This window comes from Capsicum annuum, chromosome 3 (genome assembly GCF_002878395.1).
Source record: "Capsicum annuum cultivar UCD-10X-F1 chromosome 3, UCD10Xv1.1, whole genome shotgun sequence".
In the NCBI taxonomy this organism is placed as follows: Eukaryota; Viridiplantae; Streptophyta; class Magnoliopsida; order Solanales; family Solanaceae; genus Capsicum; species Capsicum annuum.
In genome coordinates, this window is record NC_061113.1 from 9,402,065 (window position 1) to 9,418,188 (window position 16,124).

The following is a 16,124-nucleotide window of genomic DNA, read 5'->3' on the forward strand; positions in this document are numbered from 1 at the left end:
GTGTGCGTACTTCTTGAAGTCTTGCCAAAATGGCCAATCAAACTCTTTTCTTTGTCATTTTCTTGAAACTTTATGAAGAAAGAAAAAAAAACAAATTATCAAAAGAATTGACGAAAATCATTTTGAATTTTCAGCTATAAAATTCCTATACAAAATGAAACCTACAATTATCTAAAAAAATCTTTTTGGATTTTTAATTTTGCATTCATACGTAAATAAATCTTGAAACTATTAAAGGAAAATCTTTTTGCGGTTTTCTTTTAGAGATGTAGATGACACCTACTCTAAATGAAGAATGAAGAAGATCATTTTTTTTTTGAATTTTTCAGATTTGTATACCAAATAAAACCTATAATTACCAAGGAAAAATCTTTAGAGGTTTTCAATTTTGAATTTCATACGAAAATGAAACCTGAAACTATTAAAGAAAAATCTTGTTGTAGTTTTCTCTTGAAGATGTATATGAAACACCTACTATAAATGAAGAATGCATAAAATAATTTTTAAAATTTTTGAAATAAGATCCCCGAACCCACAATAGGCTACCTACGTATCTCACTCCCAAGAGAGGAGAATCAGGGGTGCGTAGTTCATTCAAGTAGGACAAATAAGGATTAAAACGAACTTAGACTTGACTTGAGAGATGCGATTAGAGAAGGACGATGAAAATAAAATCTTTTGGGTTTTCAATTAGACACTTCACGCAAAACTGACACCAACAACTATGAAAGAGAAAAAAATCTTTTTGGTATTTTCATTATATGAAATATACAAAACTTCTACCATTTTTTTTTGAATTTTTCATTTATTCTATGAATGAAAAATATTTTTAGAATTTTTGAATTGTGAATGCATGGTAAAGGAAACTCTTTTTGATGTTTTTGAGAAAATGAGTGCAAACGGTAAAAAAAATCTTTTGAATTTTTGGATTGTGAAAGAAAAATCAAAAGTCATAAAGAACTCTAAAAACTTACAAAACTCTTTTTTTTTCTTTTTGACTCACTTTTTTTTCTATTTTTTTTCCAACAATTCTTGCCTATGCACTTTACTTCTAACATATAATTTCCGCAAATCAGTCCATCAAATGACCACATTACCCTCAAAGATGCAACATTTAGCTGTCCACCTACTCCATACAACCTAATGTCTCCCCCTCTTAAAATAATGGTGACTCAACTAGAGGTTGTGTACAACACGTGTACTACAGACTTGTTGTAGAAAAAATCATTTGGGTTATGCACATGATATCAAATATAAAGCGGTAACACATAAGGTAAAAACTGTAAACAAAGAGCATGTAGGCACCCAACAATGATAAAACAATAACACCAAACAACACAAACAATGTCTATACACCCATAATGCCAAACAAAGCTGATACAACTCCAAAAATAAGCTCAAATTCTAAAAAAGATCCCCAACAGAGTTGCCAGAGCTGTCACACCCCTTTTTTTACCACCAAAAATATTATATTAAAGGGTTGAAAGGGTTTTATTATTAAAGTGACAAAAGATTGAAATTTTTTTTCGAAAAAGGATTATTTACGTTTAAACTCAGAGTTGCCACTTGGCAAAGATTGGATGTGCCAAGTCACCTTTGGAAATATCTTTTCAAAATATTTTGACTCTTAGAACTGGTTTGTGAATAGAGATTCTGGCTAAGGAATTATGTTGACCGAGGGGAAGGTGTTAGGCACCCCTCGATCCCGTGGTTTGACCACAGTCGCTTTGTGGAGAGTATCGGCTAGTTAGACACTACGGATGTACAAACAACACAAAGCACATTAACAAGATAACAAAAAAATCAAACAGAGTTCAAAACCAAAATAATATTTGGTCCGAATTATACAATCCCAATAAATAGAAAAATACAAAATTCTATAACCTATTCTAAACTAATCCTAGACTAAGTTCCAATGCCTCACCTGATGCCTCGGGCCTTCATCTCGAACCATTCCCTGGTGAATAAATATATATACATAGCCTCGGGTCATTCCCTGGTTAATAAATACATCTTTTCAATGCAAGAAACCCAAACCTTTTAACAAAATTTCAAACATTCAATAACACCACAAATTCTATACTTTGCCTACCCAACCTACGTTTTCCGATCAATTTAACGACCTAATCATGCTACTATCGTGTTCAACAATGTTCATACTTAAACCAAATTAAACCAAAATCAACAAATGTTAATCCATCCAAATTCACCCTTTCTATCAATTTCTTAATTCCACCCTGAACTCCCTTTTAACACCAAAGTTACATAATTCATGATTAGAAATTTGAACCGTCTATCATCAATATAATATTACACCTATCATTCACATCACATGAATAATAAAAGAAAAATCGTGACGATATCAATCAATCACATAAAAACCAAGAATTAACTAAGAGTAAGATGAGAGAGATGGACCTTAAATTAAGTATTTCGAACTGTGATTAATATTTGATCACACTTTTGATTTTAAACCGAGCAGCTGAACAGATCTTATGATCTGAACCTTATCGGAACCTCAACGAACACCGAAATATCGACTATGAACCAATTGTAGCATAAAAAAATCCCTCAAAATTCGATTTGAAAAGAGACTCGTGATAACTCGAAAGGAAAACCCAAACAATGACACCTAACTCTGATGAAGATTTGAGTCACGAAATAAATTGCGCATCCATTTACATCACCGCTGGAATTTCTGATGAGATGTGATGGGATGGAAAAGACGGGTCAATTTTTTGTTGGGCTTTTGATTGTTTTGCGGTGAGGTTTCCTAGTGGGTTTTGGCGGTTTGGGGTTTCTTGTCTCCAATGTTTCCCAATGGTTTGACTAGAATGGTCAGCTCCGATGAAGGTTTCTCTCCAATTGGTACGTGAACTATTTTTTTCGGTGAAATTTCACCGGAAATTAGAACAAAAACTTCTATTTCTCTTTGTTTTTCTCTCTTTCTCCTCTCTCTTTCCACTCTCTTCTCTTAGTCTCTGCCTCTGATTTCCTCACCGTCTCTTTGTGTGTGTACGATTTATTGTGTAGAGGTGTGTGTGTTTTGTGAGGGATTCTGAGAGTGTGTGAAGAAGAATAATGGAAAAGGTGGAATCCCCCCTGTGTTTATGGTCCCCTCCCCCTTTATTCTTGTTTTAAATGGAAATTCAGAATGAATGCCTTTGTTGTGTTCCACACGAGTGAGGTCTTTGTTATTAAAATATGGAAAATGAAGGGATCACGTGAGGTGTCCTATCCCTTTTGTTTGTTATGGTTAATTAGGAGTATATGGATGTGGTCCCCTCTTTTCTTTTTCTTTTCTTCTCCAAGGGATCAAAAATGTGAGGGGGTTAGTAGGGTAAGGCATAGGAGGTTATGTAAGGCAGGGTGTTGGGTTGGGTAAGTTGTTAGGATGAGGTGTAAAGGGGTTAGGATGGGATAAAATTTGTTAGGGAGTTTATTATTTTTGGTTCTTTTATGAGGGATAATTACACGGGTGGGGGTACATGGTAGAATAAGGGAAATAAGTGAAAATTAATCTTCAGAGGGACAAAATTACGTGTCTACACACGTAACAGAGCTCACACTCCAAAACCTATCCCTACTCTGAGAGTCCGTCCAGTACCAATCAGTCCACCAAGGGCTCCTCGAACTAATGTTAACCATCCCCCGACTACTCAGAAGGATATTTCGAATGCAGAATTTAGAAAATCTATTCATATGCTAACACAGTTAGTGGCTAATTAGGCCTAACGATCAGAAGATGTTAGGTTTGTACCTATTACATCTGAAGCTACTAGGGTGGGTCAGTTCATGAGAATAAACCCGCCTAAGTTTACTAGCACTAAGGTAGAAGAGGATCCACAAGAGTTCATAGACAAAATGGAGAGGATTTTCAGAGTGATACATGTGGATCAGGTGGAAGGTGTTAAGTTAGCGGCATAAAAGCTAAAGAATGTAGTTAACTAATGGTATAATGAGTGGGAAGAGGCGAAGGGTGACAGTGATGATCCCACAGTGTGGGACAAGTTTGTGGAAGCATTTCTTGACCGGTTCTTTTCTCTAGAGTTAAGGGAAGCCAAAACGAAGGAGTTCATGAACCTTAAGTAAGGTAAGATGAGTGTTCAGGAGTATACATTAAAATTTAATCATCTGGCCTGTTATGATCCTAAGATGATGAGCAGTATAAGGGCCCGAATGAGGAAGTTTACTTTTGGCCTTTCAGATGATCTGGTGCATGAATGTCAAGGGGCGATGCTAAATAGGGAATTGGACTTTGTTAGGCTGACAGTCCATATACAGCGGGTTGAGGAGAAAAAAAAAGAGATAGCTGAGTCTAGAGAGAAGGACAGGCAGGCAAAGAGAGCTAGATCAGTGGATTAGAACCCCAGTCAGCTGCAAGGTGGTAATTTGGGTAACAAATGGAAAAAGAAGAAGTTTTGGGGCAAGGAGCAGTCTACAGCTAGCGCCCTAGAGCCTCGACCTCCAGTTGATAAACGATCTCAAATTTTTTAGGCCATCCAGAGATCTAGAGCTCAAGATACTCAGTCGCAATATAGTGTGGATCAGCAGTACCATTCTTATCTGCGATGTGAGACTTGTGGTAGGCATCATCTGAGAAGGTGTCAGTTTGGCTCGTCGGTGTGTGATTCATGCGGTCAGACTGGCCATTTCCAAAGAGAATGTCCCTCTACTAAGAGAAATGTTGGTGGTGCTAAGTCTTAGAAAAACAGTTCTACACCACCACCACCTCAAAAGGGAACCAAATGAGCTGCCGGGAGTGGTCGCAACTGGCTGTATGCTCTGAATAATCGCTTGGAGGTGGAACCCTCGCCAGACGTAGTCACTGGTATGTTACAAATCTTTTCCCATAAGGTATATGTATTTCTTGATCTCGGGTCGACCTTATTTTGTGTGACCCTGTATGTGGCTGTTGGTTTTGGGTTTCAACCCGATGTGATTGCTGAACCTTTCTTTATTTTCACTCTGGTAGGAGATTCGATTGTGGCTAGAAGGGTGAACAAAAATTGTGTTGTGTCTATTCTTAGTAGAGATACTGTAGAAGACCTCATAGAACTTGATATGGTTGCTTTTGATGCTATTCTAGGGATGGACTGGCTCCATCAGTGTTATGCCACACTAGACTAAAGGACCCAAAAGGTTACCCTTTCTTTTTCGAAGGAGCCAGCAATAGAGTGGGAGGGGCCTTCCTTATCACCTATAGGGCACTTCATATCTTAGCTCAGAGCCCATAAACTTATTTCCAATGGTTGCTTGTACCATCTTATTCGGGTTAAAGATTCTAGCGCCAAAAGTCTCCCCCTTCAGTCTGTCCCAATAGTAAATGAATTCCTAGATATTTTTCCAGATGATAGCCCAGGAATTTCACCTGATAGGGAGATAGATTTTGGCATTGATGTGTTGCCAGATACCCGTCCTATTTCTATTCCTCCATATAGAATGGCTCCTGCAAAGTTAAAAGAGTTGAAAGAAAAGCTAGCAGATCTCCTAGATAAGGGTTTTATCAGACCTAGTGTTTCTTCTTGGGGTGCAATTATACTCTTCGTGCGAAAGAAAGATGGTTCCCTGCGTATGTGCATAGGTTACCGCTTGTTGAATAATGTCTAACTAAAAAATAAATATCCTCTACGTAGAATCGATGACCTTTTTGATCAACTTCAGGGTGCTAAGTGTTTTTCAAATATAGGCCTTCATTCGGGATATCATCAGTTGAAAGTTAGGGAGTTAGACATTCCTAAAACAGCATTCCAAACTAGATATGGTCATTATGAACTCTTAGTCATGTCCTTCGGGTTAACCTATGACCCTGCAACTTTCATGGACCTAATGAATAGGGTCTTCCATTAGTTCCTAGACCTGTTTGTCATAGTTTTTATTGATGACATCTTGGTTTACTCTAAAAGAGAGGAGGACCATGCCAATCACCTCTACACTATTCTTTAGACCCTCAAAGATCATAAGTTGTATACGAAATTCTCCAAGTGTGAATTCTGGCTAAATGCTATTGTTTTCTTGGGGCACATTGTGTCTAGTGAGGGGATTAAGGTTAATCCCCAAAATATTGAGGAAGTAAAGAAATGACCCAGACCCATGAATCCAACTGACATTCGGAGTTTCTTGGGTTTGGCAAGGTATTACTGGAGGTTTGTAGAGACTTTATCTTCTATAGCTGCTCCACTTACTAATTTGACTCAGAAAAAGGTGAAGTTTTTATGGTCCGACTCTTGTGAGAATATTTTTGAGAAGTTGAAAGAAAAGTTGACTACAGCTCCTATTTTTGACTCGTTCAAAAGGTACAGAGGGTTTTTTTGTATACTGTGATGCGTCCCGTGTGGGACTTTGGTGTATACTTATGTAGCACGGAAAGGTAGTGGCTTATGTATCTAGGCAGTTAAAGGTGCATGAGCGGAACTACCCCACTCATGATTTGGAATTAGCAGCTGTGGGGTTTGCGCTTAAAATTTGGAGGCATTATCTTTATTGGGTGTATGTTGATATTTTCACTGACCCTAAGAGTTTGCAGTATGTCTTGTCGCAGAAAGAACTAAATCTCAGGCAAAGACGTTGGATGGAGGTTTTGAAATACTATGACATGAGCCTTCACTATCATCCGAGTAAGGGAAATATGGTAGCCGGCGCCCTCAATAGATTGTCTATGGGTAATCTTTCTTATGTTGAGAAAGGGAAGAGAGATGGTGAAAGATATTCATCGGCTTGCAAATCTAGGAGTGTGACTCTTGGATTTCGAAGATGGGGGAATGGTTGTTCATGAGATAGCTACATCTTCCTTTTGTGTGGAAGCTAAAAAGAAGTAGTTTGAAGATCCCATCTTGATGCAAATTAAGAATGATGTGTGTCAGTAGAAGGTGATGTCATTTGAAATCGGTGGTCATGGTATTTTGATATACTAGGGTAGATTATGTGTAATAGATGTGGATGATTTGCGAAATAAAATCCTTGATGAAGGTCACACTTCGAGGTATGTTGTTCACCCAGGATCTACTAAGATTTACCAGGATCTAAAATCTCTGTATTGGTGGAATAATATGAAGCATGATGTGGCTAACTTTGTTTCCAAGAGTTTGAATTGTCAACAAGTTAAAGTAGAACACATGAGGCCAGGTGGTTCTTCCCAAGAGATAGCTTTGCCATTGTGGAAGTGGGAAATGATTAATATGGACTTCATTACCGGGCTCCTGAAGTCCCGAAACCAGTATGATTCTATTTGGGTGATTGTAGATTGACTGACCAAGTCACCCCATTTTCTGCCTGTCAGGACTAACTATTCGGGAGAGGATTATGCCAAGCTGTTCATTGCAGAAATAGTTCATTTGCATGGTGCGCCTGTGTCCATCATATCCGATCGAGGTACACAGTTCTCTTCTCAGTTTTGGAGATCTTTCCAGAAAAGATTAGGTACCCAAGTGCACCTAAGCATTGCTTTTCACCCTCAGACCGATGGGCATGCCGAACGCACCATTCAGACCCTTGAGGAGATGTTGAGGGCCTGGGTGATTGATTTTAAAGGTAGTTGGGTAGAGCACTTACCGTTGATAGAGTTCGCTTATAATAACAGTTTCCATTCCAGTGTTAAGATGGAACCATTTAAGGCACTATATGGGAGAAGATGTAGGTCACCTATATGATGGTATGAAGTAGGTGAGATACAGATGTTTGGGCCCGATCTTGTTTATCAGGAAATGCAGGATGTGAAAGTCATCAAAGAACGACTTAAGACAGCTCAGAGTCGTTAGATATCTTATGCCGATGTTAGGAGAAGAGATTTAGACTTTGAGGTCGGTGATTGAGTATTTTTAAAAGTTTCTTCTATGAAGGGAGTCATGCAATTTGGGAAGAAATGTAAATTGAGTCCTAACTATATAGGACCTTATCAGATTTTGAGGAGAATAGGTGGTGTAGTGTAGGAGTTATAATTGCCTGCCAGTTTGGGTTCTATCCATCTGGTATTTCTCATATCCATGTTGAAGAAATGCATTAGAGACCATCCTTTGGTGTTGCCTGTAGAAGAGATCAAGGTGACAACCTCCTTATCATAGAAGAGGAACCTACTGTAATCCTAGATCGTCATGTCCGGAAGTTGATAAGTAAAGAAATAGTTTCAAATATGGTGTTGTAGAGAAATCAAAAAGTTGAAGAAGCCACTTGGGAATCAGAGGATGACATGAGAGCAAGATACCCACACCTTTTTGACCCAGTAGATGACTGAGTTAAAGGTACAACCCTTACCTTAATCTTTCTATGCTTTAGTATTCTTGGATCGTACTTGTTTATTATCCGTATCATCATTAGGGGATGAATGATCCCGGAGGGATAATGTAATACCCCAACGTCTTCTTAGCTAAATTTCGTCCATGGAAAGTCTAAGTATTAGCTTTTAGACAGATCTAAATTAATTTTCATGAGGAATTTCCTAGATTTCAGCCTTTCATTACGTAGATGACTGAATTATCTTTCCAACGATATAAGATTCATCCAAAATGGACCCTCGGTGAAGAAATAATGAATAATTTAAAGTTCCAGTCGTAAACATCGTCACTTTGATGTCTAGCGTATCGCGGAGAGGGTCAAATTGACTTTTGTCAAATTCCAGTAGGGCTTCGTGATGGTGACGCATCTTGGAGGCACTCAATTTCCCACTCGTCGAATTCCAGTGGACCACCGCGATTGTGGCGCATCGCGGTGGCATCCGAAATTGGGTTTTTAAGTTCAAATTTCCAGTTCCATTTAGGAGTCATTAAGGGTAATTTTGACTTTTCCCTAGCCTTAATATCGTCCAAACAAAGGATTTAGGGTATGTTTGAGCAATTTAACCCTATTTTTATCAAAATCATCAAGAATTCTCTCTAGAGGTTCAAACAAGAACTTCAAGAAACTCAAAATTCAACCGTGGGCTTTCAAAATCGATTGAAGATTTGAAATCCTCGGATCATAGGCTTCAAGAAACACCCATTGTTTTCCTATTTTGAGGTACGCGGGGTTTTCCTAAAATCTCATGGGCATAGAAATCATATTTTAAGAATGGGGTTTTAAAGTTTATGAATATAATCATGTTTTAGAAGTTTTGATGGTATTGTTTTTGTCTTTAGGCCTTTCCCCTAAATTTATTTGAAATTATGTATATATATGTGTGTATGTGTTCAAGAATGGTTAGTCAATTGAGAGCATGAGTTATAATGTCCCTCTCTTGTTATGAGTTTTCCCATCATCGTATGATATAAATTGTTTGGAATGCGTTTGAAGAGCATGATATAAAATACTTTGGCTTTTGCTCTGTTTTGAATATGATTTTTCAATACGAAAGAGAGGGTTGTGAATGTTGAATATACAGATAATGAAAGAGTGCATGGTTTTGCCAAAAGTACATGACCACCACATGTTTGAAGTATTCTTGCATAGTATTGACTTGTGTTTTCAAAACATGCAATCTTTTATACTGTTTGCTTGATTTGGGTGGTCTGAACTGTGTTTTAATGAAAGAATTATGCATGATGCATTATGGCTCTGAAATAGGACTTGCAAGTCTAGGTGTGATGACACCAATTCGGATTAAGCCATGATAATTCAGAACAGATTTAATGCATTTTTGAAAATCAGACTTCTCAGAAGTTGAAACTAGAAACATGCATGATTTAGAACAGGATAAAATTGGGAATAAAGAGAGTTTAGGTGGTTCCTTGAAGAAGGCGTGAGTATTAAACAACTCATCGCCCAAAATCGTAATTTACCGATTTGGGTTTATTTATTACGCTGGCCTAGAGCCCTGTGGCATATCTGATTCAGGAACTCCAACTCTTACAGAACACTTGGGTTGGGGGCTTCCCCTCCGAGTCAATGAAGGATTCCTTACCGCCCGTGGAATTTCAGAATTGTAGGGGAGTGCCACCTAACTTAGAAGTAATATACAGATCAGAACTTGCATTGATAGGAAGGTTACATGTTTTTTAGAAATGCGTCCATGTATTTCGAAAGCCACTTGATGTATAATGTTTTGACGAAGTTGTTTCCCAAAATATTTTATTTACATATAAGCTTTGTTTTGGATTTCTTTGCGTACCAGTACATCTGTATTGACTTTCCCATCCTCCCTCCAGGTTCTGAGGCTCAGTCTAGGGGTCCAGAAAGGTAGTAAATTCGTTTGACAGATTTGAAGTGATTAGTTGGTGAGCCTTCTCTATTCCAGAATGCCCGTCTTTCAGATTATGTCCCTTATTATCGTTTTGGTTTACTGGGGGCCTTGTCCCAATTTTCAGATAGTTGTCAGATTTTCCTGTAGTAGAGATTTCTCAGACTGAGTCAGATGTTATTAGATGTAGTTGATTTTCTATTTTTATACTTTTGCTGAATTCAGAATTGACTATGTTTCCGTAGTAGATTATGTTTCTGCATCTTCTTTATTTATATGAATGTGTGCATGCTTACCAGATAGAGAGGACATTCCGGGCCCTCAAGGTTTGGGATGTCCATCACGGCCAGGCCCTAGTTTGGGTCGTGAAAAAAGCATCCATCCATATGTATATAAACATGACATTCCAGCCTATATTCTTACCCACATATGCACTTCTAAACAAAAACTCGTAAAGCACCTTCCTCATATTTTCTAATACTTCTATCCATAACAACTTCCCTGCACTATTCAGATGATATACCTAAAATATTCTCAACTAACCTAGCCATACATGAAACTTCACCTCAAAATTCTTTCAAACTTATAGACTTGGACTCAATATTACTCCACAATTGCTGCCTTAGATCAAATAAGCACACAACCATCTTTCATCAACAAGAAATGTTTACTCTCTCACATCGAGACAATTGTTCATCATCACTATCTCGATCTAAGGGAAAGGTCGCTGAAAAGTTGGAATATCAGGATTCGAAACATGAGGGGAGTACTAAGCGTAACTTGATACCCTTCTGAGGCGTGAGGAATAAAGCACTCACGGCATGGACTCATTAAAGAGATCTAATCTGAGGACGTACCTGATATAAAATCTGAATGTTTTTCACTGATTGTTAAGAGTATCACATGCGTACAAGAGTCATGGACTGCATGACCTGAATTTTGGAATTCATAACTTACGAAAAGTGATTCTGATTATTGCACCAACTGGGAACTCATCATACTAGGAGCTAAGAGTGTACATGATTCCCTATCATATTCATGAATACGAACTATGATCATGGAGCTGAAACGTAAAGCAAGAGTATGTATCGGAATAACTGAAGGAAACTGCTCAAATAAGAATAGATTGAGAATCACTCTTCTCACGGTTATTCCACCACTTACTGGCACAACAATTAGAATTTGAACGCTTGACTTGGTTACATATCCTATCATCTACCCCTTAGATTCAAGCAATCACTTTGAGTCTGTGAACCACTGTATACACGCTGGTATAAATTGAAATCTCTCTATTCTAGAGTCTGTGATATACAACACACATAAAACTAAACTTACTTAGAAAGACGGTATCTTCGTGTATAACACCCAATACTAATATCTCCTTCTAAGATTCAACCCTTAGGCTTCTATAGCCCCAAAAGTTGTCATATAACAACTTAAGCATTCACCAACTTAGATTCTAACACTAAACATGGATATCATCAACATCCAACACATCATACTTCTTCCGTCATAGTCTACCGGTATTGCATCTCAAAACTTATATCTCTCCTCTCAACCATGATAGTCAAAATCATACTTAGAAAGTCTCAACATCCTTAATCATAAATCCATAACCTAGCTATCACAAACATCATGCACCTTGGGCATATAGCATGCAATAGCCTTAGAAAAATTACCGCAACCCCTCAATGGTACTACATATCCACACAACATGCAATAGCCTTAGAAAAATTACCGCAACCTCATATCACCTTGGGCATTCTTCTACATCATACATACAAGATCATACTTCATTATGAATCAAACAAACTTCAGGTCTAGAATACACTGTTCAAGCCTATTAGATCACGTACATAAGACTAATATCATTAACCAAGAAATCATCACATCCATCTTCATGGACATCAACTGTTCAAACTTAATGTATAGTGCTAAACATGATTTACAACTCAACCTTACACACAATTCTCAGAAACATTCATAATTAATCTTAAGCCACTATTCTTACATCCACATCCTACATTAAATTCAAGCCTATAGTCTAGCATCAATCTTCTACCGCCACTGAAGAATGCAACATACTATACTAGTTCATAAAATTGGGACATTCTACACAAATACCTCAAAAAATCTACTACATGCCTTCTCACAAGTAGTACTAGTTTACAAGTACCAAAGAAAAGAAGGTCAAGGGGGGTTAAAGTCACATAATATAGACATGGTCAACCTTAATCTTATATTATAGCCCCATACCATCTCATCTACTTATACGGCTTTCTCACATTACACTTACCCAAGCGTACGTCTAGACTACCTTTAAATTCCACAAACAACCATGTGTCCATAATCATAACTTACTGGCAAATCTGGCCATTTTCATATTTCAAGTAAACAACAATTTACCTTAACTAATAACTCATTCTCTACCTTCTACAAAACTAACACACATGGACGTATCACTTCATTAACAACTCAACTTTATGTAAAAAGATTTGGTTATTCATATATTCAACCAACAAAAGGACAACAAGTTGAACAACAAGCTGCTAGTGAATCGAAATAGGCCTCACACGGCTTCACTAGAGTTTGATTTTTTTTTCAAAAACACCATAATAACAATATTATATATTATGAGAGATAGAAAATTGACACACAATATTGAATGATCCAAGGATAAACATCTTACTCTGTATAAATAAAAATCTGAGTCAAACACTTCCCCCACAAACTACCATAGAATCCACACATACTACTAGCTACCATATTAGTCTATCACTATAAAGTGGTAAATCATCCTTAAACATCGATTATTCAACTAAAATATTTATTTACACAAGAGTTACCCTAACTCTGACTTCTAACTTTGTGACTTCATATCACCAACCTCTTGGTCTAATCTCACTCCCAATTCACTTTAACTTATACTTCTAATCGGGTGGAAATACCGCTCCAACATTCTACTACACATCATTCCCCTTGAAGAATGACATCTGCAACATAAATTTTTGAAAAGAGAAGGAATACTCTTAACACCGCAGGTGAAAAGCACGATTTCATCGGAATCAATGTTCACATAGAAATCAATACACTTTAAGGCACTAACGGACTCTTCTCAAGTCCATGCATAAATTTTAAACTCTTATGTGGCTCAATTAGAAACAACCATACTATTTAGACTCTAAACTTCTGCACTTGAATCACCCCAATAACGAGACATATCTGGGCACATAAAAGTAAGAAAGAATTGGGATATCGTTACTTTCGTATGGGCTATACCATGACACAAATTAGAGTATGGAAGAGGAAAATTCTGGCTCAATAGCACGAACTAGAACATGAAAAAAAAGGAAACATTCCTAAACTCCTAGTAGCCTCTTGCTCATAAGTGTGGCACGCTACCTACCCATAAATAAGACTCTACCCGATGTGATTTTACAGACACCCTAGGACCATGAACCGTGCTTTTATACCAAGTTTGTCACGACCCAAATTAGGGCCTGTATGTGATGGACATCCCAAACCTTGAAGGCCCGAAATTCCCTTCTCTATCTGCTAATCATGCACAATATTTAAATAATAAAAGAAGATGCAGAAATATAATCTGCTACAGAAACATGGTCAGTTCTGAATTCAATATAAGTATAGAAACTGTAAGTCAACTACATCTAAATAATATCTGACTCAGTCTGTGAAATCTCTACTACATTAAAATCTGACAACTGTCTGAAACTGAGACAAGGCCCCCAGTAGACCAAAATAGTAATAAGTGTCATAATATGAAAAGACAGGACTTTTGGAATAGAGAAGGCTCACCACTACACAACCTGATTAGCTGTCTGAATTATCTACAGTTTATCTGGACCCCTAGACTGAACCTCAGAACCTGGAGGGAGGAAGGGGGGGTCAATACAGATGTACTGGTACGCAAAGTAATCCAAAATAAATCTTTTATATGGATAAAATAGTTAGAGAGCAATTTGTCAAAATATCATGCATGAAATAGTTCTAAAACACATGGGCACTTTCTGAAAATCATAAATCATTCTTGTCAATGCAATGTCTAAACTTTGTATTACTTCTGAGTTAGGTGGCATTCCCCTACAAGTTTGATATTCCACGGGCTATATGGAATCCTCCATTGACTCGGCGGGAAAGCCTCCAACCCGAGTGTGCCGCAAGGGTTGGAGTTTCTGAGTTTGATACGCCACAAGGCTCTAGGCCAGCACAATATAATAAATCTGGATCGGTAAATCACGGTTTTGGGCAATGAGTTGTCTGAACCCATGCCTTCTTCGGAGAACCACCTAAGCTCTCTTTGTGCCCATTTTTATCTTGTTCTGAATCACGCAATTTTTCTAGTTTCAATATCTAAAAGTCTGATTTCAAACATGCATTCTATTTTGTTCTAAATTTATCATGGCATAATCTTAATTGGTGTCATCACACCAAGACTTGCAAGTCCTATTTCTGAGCCATAATTCATCATTCATAATTCTTTCATTAAAACATAGTTCCGAACACCCAAACATGCAAATAGTATAAGAGATTTCATGTTCCGAAAGCATAAGTCAAAACTATGTAAGAACTCTTCAAACATAAGCTGGTCATGTACTTTCGATAAAATCCATGCACTCTTTCTTTATATGTATTTTAAACCTTTTTCAATACAAATAACCCTCTCTTTTGAATTCAAGATTCTTAACCAAATTATTCACAAATCAAGACACTTTGTAACATGCTTTTCAAGATGCATTTCAAAAATAATCCATATCATATGATAAGCAAGGTAAATCACAAAAAGAGAGAGATTTTCTCATGAATCATGCTCTGAATTCAATCATCAACATTAAAACATGTACATATATACATATATCAATTCAAATCAATTTGGGGAAGGCCTAAAGACCAAAACAATACCATGAAAACTTCTAAAACATGATTGTATTCACAAATTCGAAACCCTTTTCTTAAAAACATGATTTCTATGCCCATGAGATTTTAGAAAAAACCCGAGTACCTCGATTTCGGAGAATAATGGATGATTCTTGAAGCTTAAGGATTGGGGATTCCAAATCTCTAATTATCTTCTAAAACCCACAGTTGAATCTTGAGTTATTTGGGTTATGAGTTTGAAACCCTAGAGAGTGTTCTTGGTGGTTTTTGAGAGAAATATCAATAGTGAGGTGATTTAGGGCTTTAATTTTGTGTTAAGGCTGAAAAAGGAATAGAAAATACCCAAAATACCCTTAATGAGACGGAGTTTAAAAGTTGAAATTTCCAAGTGCGCGTAGCAGAGCATGCGTCGCATGCTCTATCCCACCGGACTGGAGTATGCGTTGCATGCTCCATCGGATGCTACCTTTCATGCGCTGCACCATGCGACGCACGCTAATTGCATGGTGCTACTGTTTTGGAAATCAAACGAGCCCTTAACGATGTCCAAAAATTTTTAAACTTGTCCGGGATGTTCTATAGACTTGCCCCATCGTAACGCAACAAAAAATTCTAAAATTGGGTGTCGGGAAGATCCAAAATAAAATCCCCTAAGATTGGAAGCTAAAAATGAAACTAAGTCTCTTTAACACTTAATTTTTTTTTTTTAACTATTTCCTACTCTTTGAGCATACTACTAGAGGCTAACACATGCACAAATTTTACGGGGCGTTACTGTGTCGTAGTTTGTCATTAAAAAAACATAATGATAAGTTTGTTCGAGCTATAATCATTACTAGTTTAAATTGGTAATTGCATTCAGCTCGATGTAATTATATATAATATAGTCTAAACTAGAATTCAATTCAAACAACGTAAGTTAACTGAACAAAAAATAAAATTTTAAGTAAAAAATAAAAACAGAAAAGTAAAAATAAAGCAATAGTAAATTCAAAAAAAGCCATATAATGTTATATTTCTTTGATTTGATTTTTTAAATATAATTCCACAGAGTATCTTAAAAACCAACGTATAAAAAACT